The sequence below is a fragment of the Ursus arctos genome, unplaced genomic scaffold, assembly GCF_023065955.2.
Source record: "Ursus arctos isolate Adak ecotype North America unplaced genomic scaffold, UrsArc2.0 scaffold_21, whole genome shotgun sequence".
NCBI classification, from domain to species: domain Eukaryota; kingdom Metazoa; phylum Chordata; class Mammalia; order Carnivora; family Ursidae; genus Ursus; species Ursus arctos.
The window spans coordinates 45,558,417-45,572,194 of record NW_026622886.1 but is presented as its reverse complement, the minus strand read 5'-3'; the positions used below and the strand labels follow the sequence as shown (position 1 = coordinate 45,572,194).

The window sequence follows — 13,778 nt, the reverse complement described above, 5'->3', positions numbered from 1 at the left end:
GTGATCCCGGCGTTCTGGGTTCGAGTCCCACATCAGGCTCCTCGAGCGGGAGCCTGCTTCTTCCTCTCCCACTTTCTCTGCTTGTGTTCCCTCTCTCGCTGGCTGTCTCTCTGTCACATAAATAAATAAAATCTTTAAAAAATAATAATAATTGTACAAATAATTGTAATTGTGATAAGAGATATAAAGGGTGCAAGGTACTATGTGGCCCTGTGACAGAGAAACTAAGCTACAAGGATATGAAAAGCTTTCTGGGAGAGATAACAAACATGAATAATGGCTTGCAGTTGGCTAGACAAATAAAGCAATAAAATGCAAAAAACTCGCAGAGGCAAAGGTCATGTAAAGGAGCCCAGTGCCTTCAAGACACCGAAAAAGGGAATGTGTCCGGATCATACAAAGAGGGAATGTACCTAAAGAAGAAGACAAGGACAGATCATACTGGGCTTTGTCAATCATATTAGGAATTTTGAACTTTATCTTAAGGGCTCTAAGTAAAGAAGTAAAATTACCAAATATTTACTTTTAATAGCGCACTTCAGTAGCTGTGTGGATAACAGATCAGAGTCAGGAAATATTGGAAAAGAAGTGAGCACAATAGTTCAAAGAAGGTAAAGACCACGGAGATGGAGAACACTCAGATTTGAAAGGCAGCTGGGAATGAAAACTAATAGGATTTTACAATTGAATGGATGTGAGTGAAGATGGCAAGAACGGTGTCAAAGATTGTGCCAAAGACTGTCTTGAACAACGGGGAAGAGAGCAACAGTAAGCTGTGGAGGGGAGAGCATGCTGTTGAGAATGCCTTCTGAACTCTCAGCGATAAACAGATGTCCTGAGAGGCCAAACAGAAAACAAGAAGGATAACGGTACCCTCCCTTGACTTCACCAGTAGCAGCCTTCAAAAGAAGGTGGGAATGTCGCATGAATCTAGCAAGGAAGCTCTACCAATACCAAGTCCCCAGTTAGATGCATGTATCTGGTGCCTCTCACAGCAGCTTCCACAAATACTAAGAAACCAGGCAGAAACTAAAAGAACTAGCCATACCTTCAGAATTCTACATTCTGAGAATAAAATTCCAAGAGAATACACATGAGGAGGGAAAATTCAAGACCCACTCTCCAGTTTGGGACAAATAATAGGAAGGGATGAGAAAATAGGAAGAAAAAACAAGGCTGGTAGAATGGTACTTTTAATGAAAGGAAGATATTATAGTAACTCTAAAAGCAATATCACAGCATCATATAAAAATATACAAGAAATTTTAAAAATTATATAAAACTCCTGCTTCGTACTCCCATATAAGAAAAACGCACTTGATCAAAGAAAGGATGAAAAATGAGCTACAACAACAGAATGTGGAGCAAAAGTGTGGAATTGGAAAGACATATGTGGAAATAAAAGAGCTTAACAAGAAAAAGTATAAGAAAACAAAAAAAGGAAATTTATAACATGATTAGTGTTCTGATTAAAGATGGTAGACTGAAGAATGCATTTAAGTAGGAAGCAAGAGGAACATTTTAGAATTAACTTACCGGTCTCAAGAAAGAGAATCTCTAGGCTGGCAGTACAGAATCATCAGAAAATGGGGGACTGAAAGCAGCAGATAGTTCTGGAAAGGGTGTGGGATTGAGGACAATAATTAGGAGCATTGGTGAAAGCTGAGAAGCAATTAAATCTCCAATTACTCTCCATCATTCTCTGTCACCAGGCAGCTGTCCACCTGACAACCTGGCAAAGCTTGCAGGTTTATTATTTGGGGAGAGACACAGGGGTAGTCTCTGGACTGGGGAACACAAGAGAGAGTAGGGGTTGTAGGCACCATATTGAATGAACTACAGAATTGAAGTGAGATATAACTCTTCACCTCACCCACTCTCTACATTCTCCGTCAAGAGATTAAAGGATTCTTCTCTAAGAAATCCGGCTAGTTCAAAAGGGAAAACTCAAATGTACTGACATCACTGGTCCTCCAAAAAAAGTTCTGACACACCATCTTAAATTGAATCTCAAACTCTACAAGCCCCATTGACATGCTCAGAGCTTCCAGAGCAGACAGTGGGATTAGCTATCAGCTCTCCGAGAAAAGCTTTTAGCATGAAAGACAAACTAAAATAACAAAGGAAGGAAGAAATATTAGAAGCAAGACTATGCAAGAAGAAATACTTATAAGTGGAGGGGCAAGAGAACATTCAGTAAACAAAATGGAGAACACACAGAAATCAAAAGCATAAAAGGAGATATAAAATTTTACACAGGTTTAGACAATAAAGGTAAAGATACCCACCCCCCCAAAACAAAAGCCATAAAGAAAAAACAAAAACAAAAACAAAACAAAATAAAAAAATAGAAAATCTAAGACTATAAGACAAGTCCAAGAGGGCAACAGCCAAATAATAAGGATCCAGAAACAGAGGAGGGAAAAAAGAAAACAGAACAAAAAGACTAAAGTATTATTAAATACAGAATAAAAGTAAGGATTAAATACGGAATAAACGTAAGGTTTTCTTTGAAAACTGAAATCTAAGCTTGAAAAGATTCACTCCATAATTAAAAGAAACCAAACCCAGATATATATTGGCAAGGTATTTTTTTTTAATTTAAGGTAAAGGAAACTATCTTGAAAGTATCCAGATACTCTACCCCTCAACCAAAACAGAAAAGCACATAACGTACAGTTAGTGAAAACCTGGATTAGAACACACCGGGGCTCTGAGCTTGGCTCAGGCACAACGCATGCTAATCCAGTAACTGGGCGAGATACAAACCACCGGTAACATGACAGCAAGCATTAGCTCCTTACAAAGTGCTTTCGTAAAGCCATAAAGAAAAAAGCGTCATCTAATAAAAACAATAGACAAAATACATGCAAAGAGAATTAATAAAAATACTAATGGTCAATAAATCAGTGAAGATGTATATCATTTTAGTAATTAAAAATTGCAAATTAAAACAGGATGAAGTTGACAAAGATCAAATAGAATAATAAATCTCAGTGTTGACAAGAATGTATAAATTCCATGCTGATGGGAATGTAAATTGGGATGTTTGCAACATGACAATACATATCAAAATGCATACATTTAACATATATAAATATTAATAAATGAACATCTTGTGAATATATTAGATTGTTTCTATTTTATCAGTGCTTCTATTTTCCAAATATTCTAAAATGAACACAAATTATCTTTATAGTTAAAAATATCACTGTCAAAACACAATAATATTTTAAAATTTAAGTCACTTGACCTAGTAATTTTATCACTAAAAATCTAGCCTAATTGAACAGATATGGGGAGAAACAATTCAACATACAAATGTTTATTACAGGATTATTCTTACTAGAGAAAAATAAACAGCTTAAATACCCAGTACTATAGTATGGTTAAGTATTTTCATGGGAAACATGAAGATATGCTTGCACTATAATAAGAAAGGAGAAAAATTTCTGGATATAATATCCTTGATATTATTATATGAATAATATTCAAAAGTAAATAGTGATTTATGTATAGGATTATAGGTGTTTTAAAGTTTCTTTATATTTTTATATATTTTCTAAATTTTCTCCAACAGTGCAGGAATGCTTTGTGTTCTGAGAAATATAAACATTATTTTAAAGCATTAAATTTGAAAATCAGTGTATATACTAAAGACACACAATGAACATGATCAAGCTGTAAGAGTTATGTAAGGTTTTCAAACAGACCAAAAGAAAGAAACACTGAATTGACAAGGGAATTGATGAATAATTCAAATAATAGAAAATGAAGAGTTCAAAAATTTATTCATTCGTTAGTACTCAAAAATATTAATTGAAACTTGAATAAAAGACTATGTCAGGACCTTTTGATTTAACAAAGATTTTTTAAAATTAGTAGCCAATATTTTCAGACTGGTGAGACACAAAGTTTTATATACTTCTTGGGAATAAAGAGTAATTTGATAATCTAAATATTCCTGTATAAGTAATATAAATTCCTGTATAAATATTTCTGTGGGAGATATTTGTCCTTTTCTTCTCCAACTTTTTAAAAAAGATTTTATTTATTTATTTAAAAGAGAGAGAGAGCGTGCGCATGAGCAGGGGGAGGGATAGGGAGAGGGAGGAAGAAGCAGGCTCCCCACTGAGCAGGGAGTCCCATGCCGGGCTCCATCCAGGATCCTGGGATCATGACCTGAGCAGAAGGCAGATGCTTAAGCAACTGAGCCACCCAGGTATCCCTTCTCCAACATTTTTCTGTTTTCATTCCTCTCTGTACTCAAGGGGGCTAGAAGCTTAGATACTAGATTTTACAGATTGCTTTGTGGCTTAGATTTTGTCCATGAAGGTATGACAGCCATAAGAGGTGTGCTTCGATCTTCCTCAAAAGAACCCATCGCAAAGAACGTAGTTGACCTATGACTTCCATCTGCCCCACCTGTAGATCCATTATAGGCTCCCACCAAGGCCACACATTCCCTGAGCTGCTACCAGTCATAACTGGTACATGACTGAGTATGACAGGAATACTACAGCCCTTTATGGGACTGTCTCCAAAGTAACCTTTGCTCAAGGATTCCAAATTGGCCTGGATAAGACATTTTCAAAATTGGACTCAAGTTTGAGGCTCTTCCTACTCAACCTTCCTTCTATCCTTCTTTTCTTCCACAGGGGTCAGACCTTCCTTATGGTCTGAAGGCTCACCACAATCTACTCCTTTCCTGAGTAAATGTTGAATGATACAAATCTGCTTCATTCTTTTTGACCTTACATCGGAAACCGGGGATGTACTGTATGGTGACTAACATAATATAATAAAAAATCATTAAAAAATAAATAAATAAATAAAAAAGAAAAAAATAAATAAAAATAAGCTAAAAAAAAAAAAAGATTCAAATTCAGACTCCAATGTAAATGTTTTTCACTTCTAGTCTAATGTTTCTAAAACTGTGGAATGTAACTTAAAAATGTTCTGAAAAAAAAAAAGAAATTCTCATTAGTGTTAACTTTGTAAAGAAATTAATATGAATAAATTTATTAATAATCCCAATGAACAATTATTAAATATTAAATGTAAACAATTATTGCACAAAAAATTTTATATTAGTACTAACAAACAAAAAATCCCAAAGAAATCTAACACTAGAGGTAAGTAATTTACCAAAGTAATTTAGAGTGCATTGTTTTCTTATGCCTCAATTAAGATATATGTTTCTGAATAGTTTTTAGATATGTAAGTAAATACACATCATTTACTATTAACTACACAAAATGGGGGGAAAAAATAAAGTCAGATATGTGGTTACCATATGAGTCATAAATTTTCTATCTTAGAAATATATCCTGGGGAAATTCTGTACATGTAAACCAAAATACGTGTACAATAATGTCCAGAGCACCACTGGCAAAAACAACCAATAACTTGAAAGACCCAAATGTCTGTCAACAGTAAAAGAAATAAACAGATCACAATATATTCATATAGTGGAATCCTATGTCACAGCATTGATGAATCTCTAGAAAAAATCTTCAGGGTAAGCAGCAAATCACACTAAAAAAAAAAAAAATTGCCCATAACAGGATTTCATTTTTACAAAACTAAAACCCACATAAGATTATATTCTATTGTTCAGGGGTAGAAAGTCAGGAGGAAAAGAGAATGGGATGTTTGTGGGAGGAGGGGTTGTAATCAGGGTGAGGCATGAGAGGTGGTGAGGGACTGACATTCTATTTCTTGTCCTGGTTGGTAGTTGCCCAGTTGTTTGCTTTATAATTATTCTTTCATGTGTATATATATGTTTATGCACTATTGTATAAATATGAGATCTCTTAAAAGAGAGAAGAAATATCAGGATTTAGAAGGGTCAACTCCAGGAAAACAACAATTCTATCTGCATGGTTTAAAAGAGAATCACCAACTCAGGGCAGCTCAGTCTCTCACACATCTAAGCTCAGGTCAATACATGTGTGAATACGTAAATGAATGAACATCAAGCTCTAGGACATTTTAATATGTTCATAAATTAAATCAGATGAAAATACACCCTAACACCATCTAGTAATTACTACGTGGAAAAATTATGGGTGTCCCTATTTGTCTTCTTGATTTCTCTGTCACCAAAATTTCTCAAATAAACATGTATTACTCTGACAATTAAATAAAAATAATTAAATGTGTAGTTAAAAGTCCAGAATAAGGTCAGTTTATGTTCTGGCCATTTTTCTTTCTCTGGAAACATTAATCCAATTGTTTTCACAAACAAGATCTTTACAGCACCATGAACTTTATCGAAGTTTATAGTTTTTAGAGTATAGGTCTTTTATCTTCTTTGTTAAGTTTATTCCAAGGTATTTTATTCTTTTTGATGCAGTTGTAAATGGAAATGTTTTCTTAATTTCTCTTCCTGCTACTTCATTATTAGTGTGTAAAAACTCTACCAATTACTGGGTATTAATTTTATATCCTGAAACTTTACTGAATTTATTTATTACTTCTAATAGTTTTTTGGTGGCATCTTTAGGGTTTTCTGTATGTAATATTATGTCATCTGCAAACAGAGACAGCTTAACCACTACCTTATCAATCTGGGTACCTCTTATTTCTTTTTCTTATCTGATTGCTGTGACTAGGACTTCCAGTACTGTGTCGAATAAAAGTGGTGAGAGTGGACATCCTTGCCTTGTTCTTAGGAAAAAATTTATCAGTTTTCACCATTGAGTATGATGCTGGTTGAGAGTTTTTCATTTGGCCTTTATTATGTTGAGGTATATTCCCTTTAAACCCACTTTGTTGAGAGTTTTTATCATGAATGGATGTTGAATTATAAATCAGGGTTCTTAACTTTGGTGTACATAATCAGGTGCAAAGCAGCCCAAGAGAATCTAGTAATATCACAGCTAAATTGGATCAATTTTAACTGTAACTAAACCAGCATTCTGAATATGGCCCCAGTGAGCTACCCCAGCCACCTCGCCAATGTCACTGAGCACCACCAACCTCCTCCATTTTTTCCCTACAGACACAGCAATCTTCTAGCTCCAGAGCATTCTGTTCCTTCATGTCTCAGCACCTTGCACATGCTGTTCCTCCTGCCTGGATGTCCGATCCTCTGCCTATTTAATTCCCACTCCCCATTCAAAGCTCAGCTCAAGTATCTCTTCTCTAGAAAAGACTTCCCTGACCACCCTCCACCCATTTTACAGTTTAGAATACTCTTATCCTGAAAAATGTTTAAGAATACTTTCATAATATTTTAATTAAATATTTGATTATCAGATTTTTTCCCTGACTATACTGTAAGCTTCATAGTACATGGAGCATGTCTATTTTGTTCACTTTTATTTTTATCCAAGTATGGTTGAAACACACGTTACATTAGTTTCGGGTGTACAACACAGTGATTTGATAAGTTTATACATTATGCTGTGCTCCCCACAAGTGTAGCTACCATCTGTCATCATGTAATGCTATTACAATACCATGGGCTATATTCCCTATGCTGTACCATATCTCCAGAACTTGATCTAAAACTCAACCCTCAAAATAGATTAGCAATCTCAATACAGATTAACAGACCCTCCATATAGATTTTGTTTACTGGGTAGTTGGTTGGATAAATGAATAAACAATCAAACCAACAGACAAAAATATTTTTTTGGCAAAAAAAAAAAAAAGTTAAATGACTGCTCTAACATCTAGGATTTGAACTAAAATCATCTGAATTTTTCTTTTCCTTAGAAAAAATTCCACATAACCAAAAGTCCCAAATCAGATGAGTAATGACAATGAGGATACTATATACTCAATCTTAGCTAATGAATTTTTATTTTCTTTTTTGTATATAACTCACCCGTGTGTGTTTCTTTTACACTAAATACAGATCCTTTACCAACCCAAATATCCAATGATGACTCATTTTCTTTAAATTTGGTTTGGACATGATGGGTACAGGAAGAAAAGGCAAGAAAACATATTAGCCTTCTAAGATTAATGACTATATTTTTCTATTACGAACTTGGAGTCCTAAACTGAAATGTTTCCTCTCTGATCCCTAAGATCTGAAGCTGGACCTAATGTAATTGCTTCCAAGGGGGAAATACAGCTTAGGCTTTCTGACTGGCTGTCACAATGCTCTGAGTTAATCACCACCCCCTCCCAAAATGCCCAGCTCAGTACAATCATGAGAATTCTGGACCAAATCTCTGTGGCAGTCTGAGCAATAAACTTATTTATCTGTGTGTGAGGGACTTGTAGTTCCCAAAGTTCAGAATATTTTATTAAGCTGGTGACATTTTCTGATTTTCAGATATCTCATTTTTCAAATCCAAATGCTCTGGATTTCTAGTGTTTCTACATCGTGTTCAGAAAATAGAGTAACAGAATTCTCCATTTGGTTGCTCTTGAGAGCACAATGCTACGACACTGATATTTTCAAGAGTTATTTATTCCATTCTTTCATCTTCTACGTTTACTTGTTTTGTAATGACCTGATCTCCTACCACTGTCTCTCTTACATACTCTACTCTATGAATATCATCCTTCTTGCTATACCTCACTGTCTCCAGGCATGCTCCTACTCGAAAGAATTCATACTTACTGCTGCTTTGCCTGGAACATCTTTCCCCTAGATATTTCTGTGGCTGGCTCCATTGGAAACTTTTTTCCTTACCCAAAGGCCTTATTTAAAATTACAATCCCTCTTGAACACTTCTTATACCTCTTTCGTCTTTTATTTTTTTCATAGCATTTATACAATAAAACTATTTTATTTTTCTTTTTATCTGTTTTCCTACCTCTAGAACAAAATCTCCATAAAGACAAAGATTTTGCCTCTTTTATGTACTGCTATATTCTCAGGCCTTATTACAGGTACTTGGAAATTATTGAGTAAAACAAATTTTCCATCAGAATTACCCAATCTTAATATCCCCATGAAAACTACCAAGATATTCTGGGAGTCTAGGGATACTGGTTCCCAGAAAAGGCTTGCCTTTACCAGGGGAAACAGTAAGAGTCCTGCTAAACATAAAGCCACAGCTGCTGCCTGGTCAACCCCAAAGACCAGCAAGAAAGAAAGGAGTTAATACTTATGTGGTAAATGACGCTGATAACCCTAAGGAAGAGGGTAGCTGCTGTGTATGGGAGGGGGCAGTGCAGAGAAGAGTATGTTGGGCTCTCAGATGATTCACTGGGGCAATTTTTGGCATCCCCATATGCAGTTATAACTATAAATTTTTAAGTACAGTCATAGCATTAAGAACATGATAATCCAGGGCTCAGAACCCTCAGGTATGAGGTCTGGGTAAAACATCAAGCAAGCCTCCCAGATGAGCAGAAGTGCTGGCTGAAGGAAAGGGAAAACTAAAATGGCTATGGGAGTGGGCAGACCATGAGTATCAATAATGACCTTGATACCAACTGCATTAACAAGTCAGGGGGTGGGGTGGGTGGGGAGGCATTATTCTTCCTCAAGTACACTTTCTTGGAAGTTGCAACCAATTGTGACGAATTTGATAAACTTTGCCTGAATGAAGTGAACTTATCTAAGCAGCAAGTGGATCTGAGGGCTTTGAGAAATGGATAGTGGAATATAGATGTTGACACATTACCAAGATTCTTTTTTCATCAGCTATGCACCTTTCCTCCATTTGCTGTGAATGTTAGCTGATTACAGTTCATAGCTCTTCCCATCATTAAAGGTTTACCCTCTGCAAAAGAGGAGCCACTTCCCCAGGAAGCCTATTCCCTCCCACTGGGAATAGACCAACAGCCAAGGACTAGTGGACACAAGGGTAGAAGAGGCTGTTGATCTTATCTCAAGAAGAGGCCAACTCTATGGAGCAATTCATGTTTCAGAGCCCCTCCATAGGATCTGACCGGGCTGTTCTCCAGCTGAGACTCTATTTGTGCTTAGTTTTTATTTCCTGCTCTATCTTGCTGCCCTCGCTCTCCCCCTGAGAGCACTCTTTCCATAAATCACATAAACAAGAATTCCTGACTTGCCTCTGCTTTTAAAGAAACTTACCTAAGACATATGATAATATGCAAATCATCTGAAAGAATGCATCCTAAGCATAGGCCTTAAAAATTCTCACAAATATGATTCCAATGAATTATTAGCTCACAATTTTTTTTTAAATCACAAAACTTTAAAATACATATCATGAGTGTGACTCACCAGGAAGAAAACATAAAAATTTCATAAAATAGAATCATCAAATATAAAATATATATATTATATGAAACATGTATTATATATACAAAATGTACATATAATATGTAACATAACAATTTTAATATATGATATATAATTATATGTTTTAAATATTTATATATTATATATGACATATATACAATATGTATATTATATAAAATGTTTTGTGCTATATATTATATATAATTATATATTTTAAATATTTATATATTATACATGATATATATACAATATGTATATTATATAAAATGTTTTGTGTATATATTATATATTGCATATACAACATATACAAAATATACATAATACATATTAAATAGTAATTATATATAATATTTGAGGACCTATATAATATATACAAAACATATATATCACAAATGTATAAAAAGATGAAATACAAACGAGAGCAAAAATATATCAGTATCAAAAGCCAATTCACAAAAAAAAATTGTGAATAGATTATAATAGATGAAATTAAAATTCAATATATGGATAAAAGGGCAGATTAGACCGAAGAGAACACAGAACTAGTGTGGTAGGAAGATGTAAAAAAAAAACTCAGAATTCACTGAGAGACTTGAAGGTAGAAAATATACAGGTTGAAACACACAGAGGACACTGTGAGAAAGCTTACATCCACATAACCAGAGCTCTAGATAGTAAAGATAAAGGGGTAGAAGAAATATTTGATGAAATAATGCCTGAAATTTTTTCAAAGTTCATGAAAGACACCAATCCATAGATTCAGGAAGTCAACTAAACCACAAATAGTATAAAAAGAAATTCACTGCTAGCTATATATCATGGTTGTACGGAGCAAGACGGCCTAAATTTGAATCCTGCCTCCTCATTACTAACTAGCCAATCAAGGACAAATTATTTAACCTTTCTTTGCTAGAGTTTCTGATCTGTAAAGCAGGTTTAATGATAGTACATACTTCAGAGATCGTTATGAAGATTAAATGAGCTGGTATCTGTAAACCTCTTAGAATAGTGCCTTTGAATTTTTAATATTCAGCTTTATTACCTTGAATGCTTATACAAGGTGCTCTGAATCAGACATTTCTTATGATTATCTCATAATAAATAAGTACATCGGCCTGCTTTGCCCTACACCTTACTCATGATGAAAGCCAGGTCATATGTTCTATCTAAGTAGCTGAAAACTCTACGGGTGAGTAACAGAGTAGAATGAGTTTGTTTGCTGGTTTTTCTCCTCTTGCATACAGGAGGGATAGTCATCTCCTCCCAACCTGAAAGGAAAAAAAGTATTTTGCTGCTTTGAGATAGGTTAGAAAGGATCCTAGGTTCTCACTCTAATCTTTCGAGATGTAAATACATCTTTCTAAGGGCCAAATAAACCCCAGCTGTCTCCAAAATCGGAGTCTCACACCTAGCAAGGTGGTGCTGCAATCTTTCTGGCACTTGAGAGCTTAACCTGGGGACCTAATCCAAGCCGTAACATTTAGCTCACTTGAGGAGATAAGAGGAGTTTTATTATCCTTTGCAATCAAAGCAATTAACTACACAAATGACTAGAGGTACAAAAAGTCTCCGGAGGCTAGGGCTTTTTGGAGCACTGAGAACATATCCCAGGATGTTTCACCCCCCCGCAAATACCTGGCAGACGCTGAATTTAAGTGCTTGTTATATAAATAAAAATAAACACAATTGATGAAATCATAAAGATAAGAGCAAAAAGTAATGACATACAAGAAGAGACATAAGTGAGAGGATCAACAAATGCAAAAGCTGGTTCTAAGAAAACTAAGAAAATCGACCGATTCTGGTGAGACTAATCAAGGAAAGTGGTCAGACACACTGAGCACCAGTCACCCAGAAAGAGGGGAGATATCTACACATACAGCAGGATTACAAATATGGTAAGAAAATACCTCAAACTACTTTATTGGTACTACCACTTTGGAAAACCATTTGGCGTTATCTGGTAAGACTGAAGCTAGGCATGCCCTGAGACTGAGCGATTTTGCTCCTGGAGGAATGTGTTCTCAACGAACTCTTGCACACGTGCACCAGGGGGAAAGTGCAAGAATATTTATAGAAGCATCATTCATAATGGCAGGAACATAGAATACCAAGTGTTCACGTACAAGAATATAAATATATTAACTGTAGTGACTTCATACAATAAAATGTGGAGTAACAGTAAAAATGAATAAACCATAGCTACATGCCATCAACCCTACTGAACGCCACGAGTACTTGTCGGGCAAAGCAGCAAATTACAGAAAAATACAGTATAATACTATTATGAACATTCAATAACAGTCAAAATTAAGGAATATGCCACTTGGGGATATATAAATACATAGTGAAATTAGAAATAAATGCCAAAGAATTATAATCACAAAATTTAAGAGTAGTGATTGTCTGGGGAAAGAGACAAAGGAATGAAATCAGAGGGGCAGACATGCCCAGTTTCCAGAGTATTAAAATGTTACATTTCTAAATTGGGTGGTGAGTACGAACCGCATATTCATTTTATGACATGACTTCCATATACATTATACTTATTATTTTAAAGGTAAAATAGTTTAAACAAAAGGGGCATTTTGCATGGATCGTATCACTTGGCTTTGGAGCTGAGAAAGTATCTTTACCATGAACCCCTTGCTTCACCAGAGTGACACCCACCATTCCTATAAAGCGCCTCACTTCTCTCAGTTCTTTTATAGGCTGGGAAAGGGCACTGGGGTGACCACCCATCAGAGAGGGATGCTATGTCTTCTCTTGTTAAGTCCAAGTAATTTGCAAGTCTTATTAAAAGGTGAGTATTTAACAGTACTCTGTCCTTAGATTTGGTCCACTGTTGCCAATTTGGAGGCATGGGAAATAATGTCCTCCTTGACATCTTTTTATTTTTCTACTAATAACAATTATCAAAGAAGATTTGTGGATCAGTATGCTGTATTAAAGAAAAGAAGAACATTCTAAAATAGACCTATGATATAATTAATATTATATGTATACACAGGCAAACACACACTGCAGGGTGAAAACAGGATTATGAAATATGAAGGGCCTCTTCTTAAAACTCTGTTATTTTGAAAGATGTCTCTTTTTGGTTTTAAACACAGGGGGAAAAAATTTTGCCTCAGAGGTATCACTCCTTCACACCACTCTTCCCTCTCCCTGGTGTTAATGTTCCATGTAATGCTAATTAAATGCACATGTGTAACTAATTTAAGTGTTACAAAATTCAAGGCACTCTGAACTCCCTCTTCCCCCAAAAAATAAAATTTAAAAGTTGCTCATCTCTAGACTTTACAGAGGACTGAAAATTGAATTGTAAAACCCTATTTCACAGAAAAATCTAAATTGACTATTCAGGTTATGAATACTAGGTTATGGTAGGAATAGCTCAGAAATAGCCCCATTTCAATTCATTTGGAAAAGGTAGTTATTCATTATACTGAGTCTTCGGCTCAGGAAAGAGAACAGAAAGGGCTGTACTGTCAGGCTTAACACATATGTATAAAACTAATATTCTCACTCTGTTCTGAATTGAGCCTGCTGAATATCACATTAGGGATAGAGTCCAAAAGGTGGTCAAAGAGGT

General features: G+C 35.2%; 1 protein-coding gene across 2 annotated transcripts in view; it reads right to left on the bottom strand.

The window, feature by feature from the left end:
* TAFA2 (TAFA chemokine like family member 2) overlaps positions 1 to 13,778 on the bottom strand; it is a 355,777-nt gene that overhangs the window by 127,629 nt on the left and 214,370 nt on the right. The gene's annotated exons all lie outside the window — the stretch shown is intronic.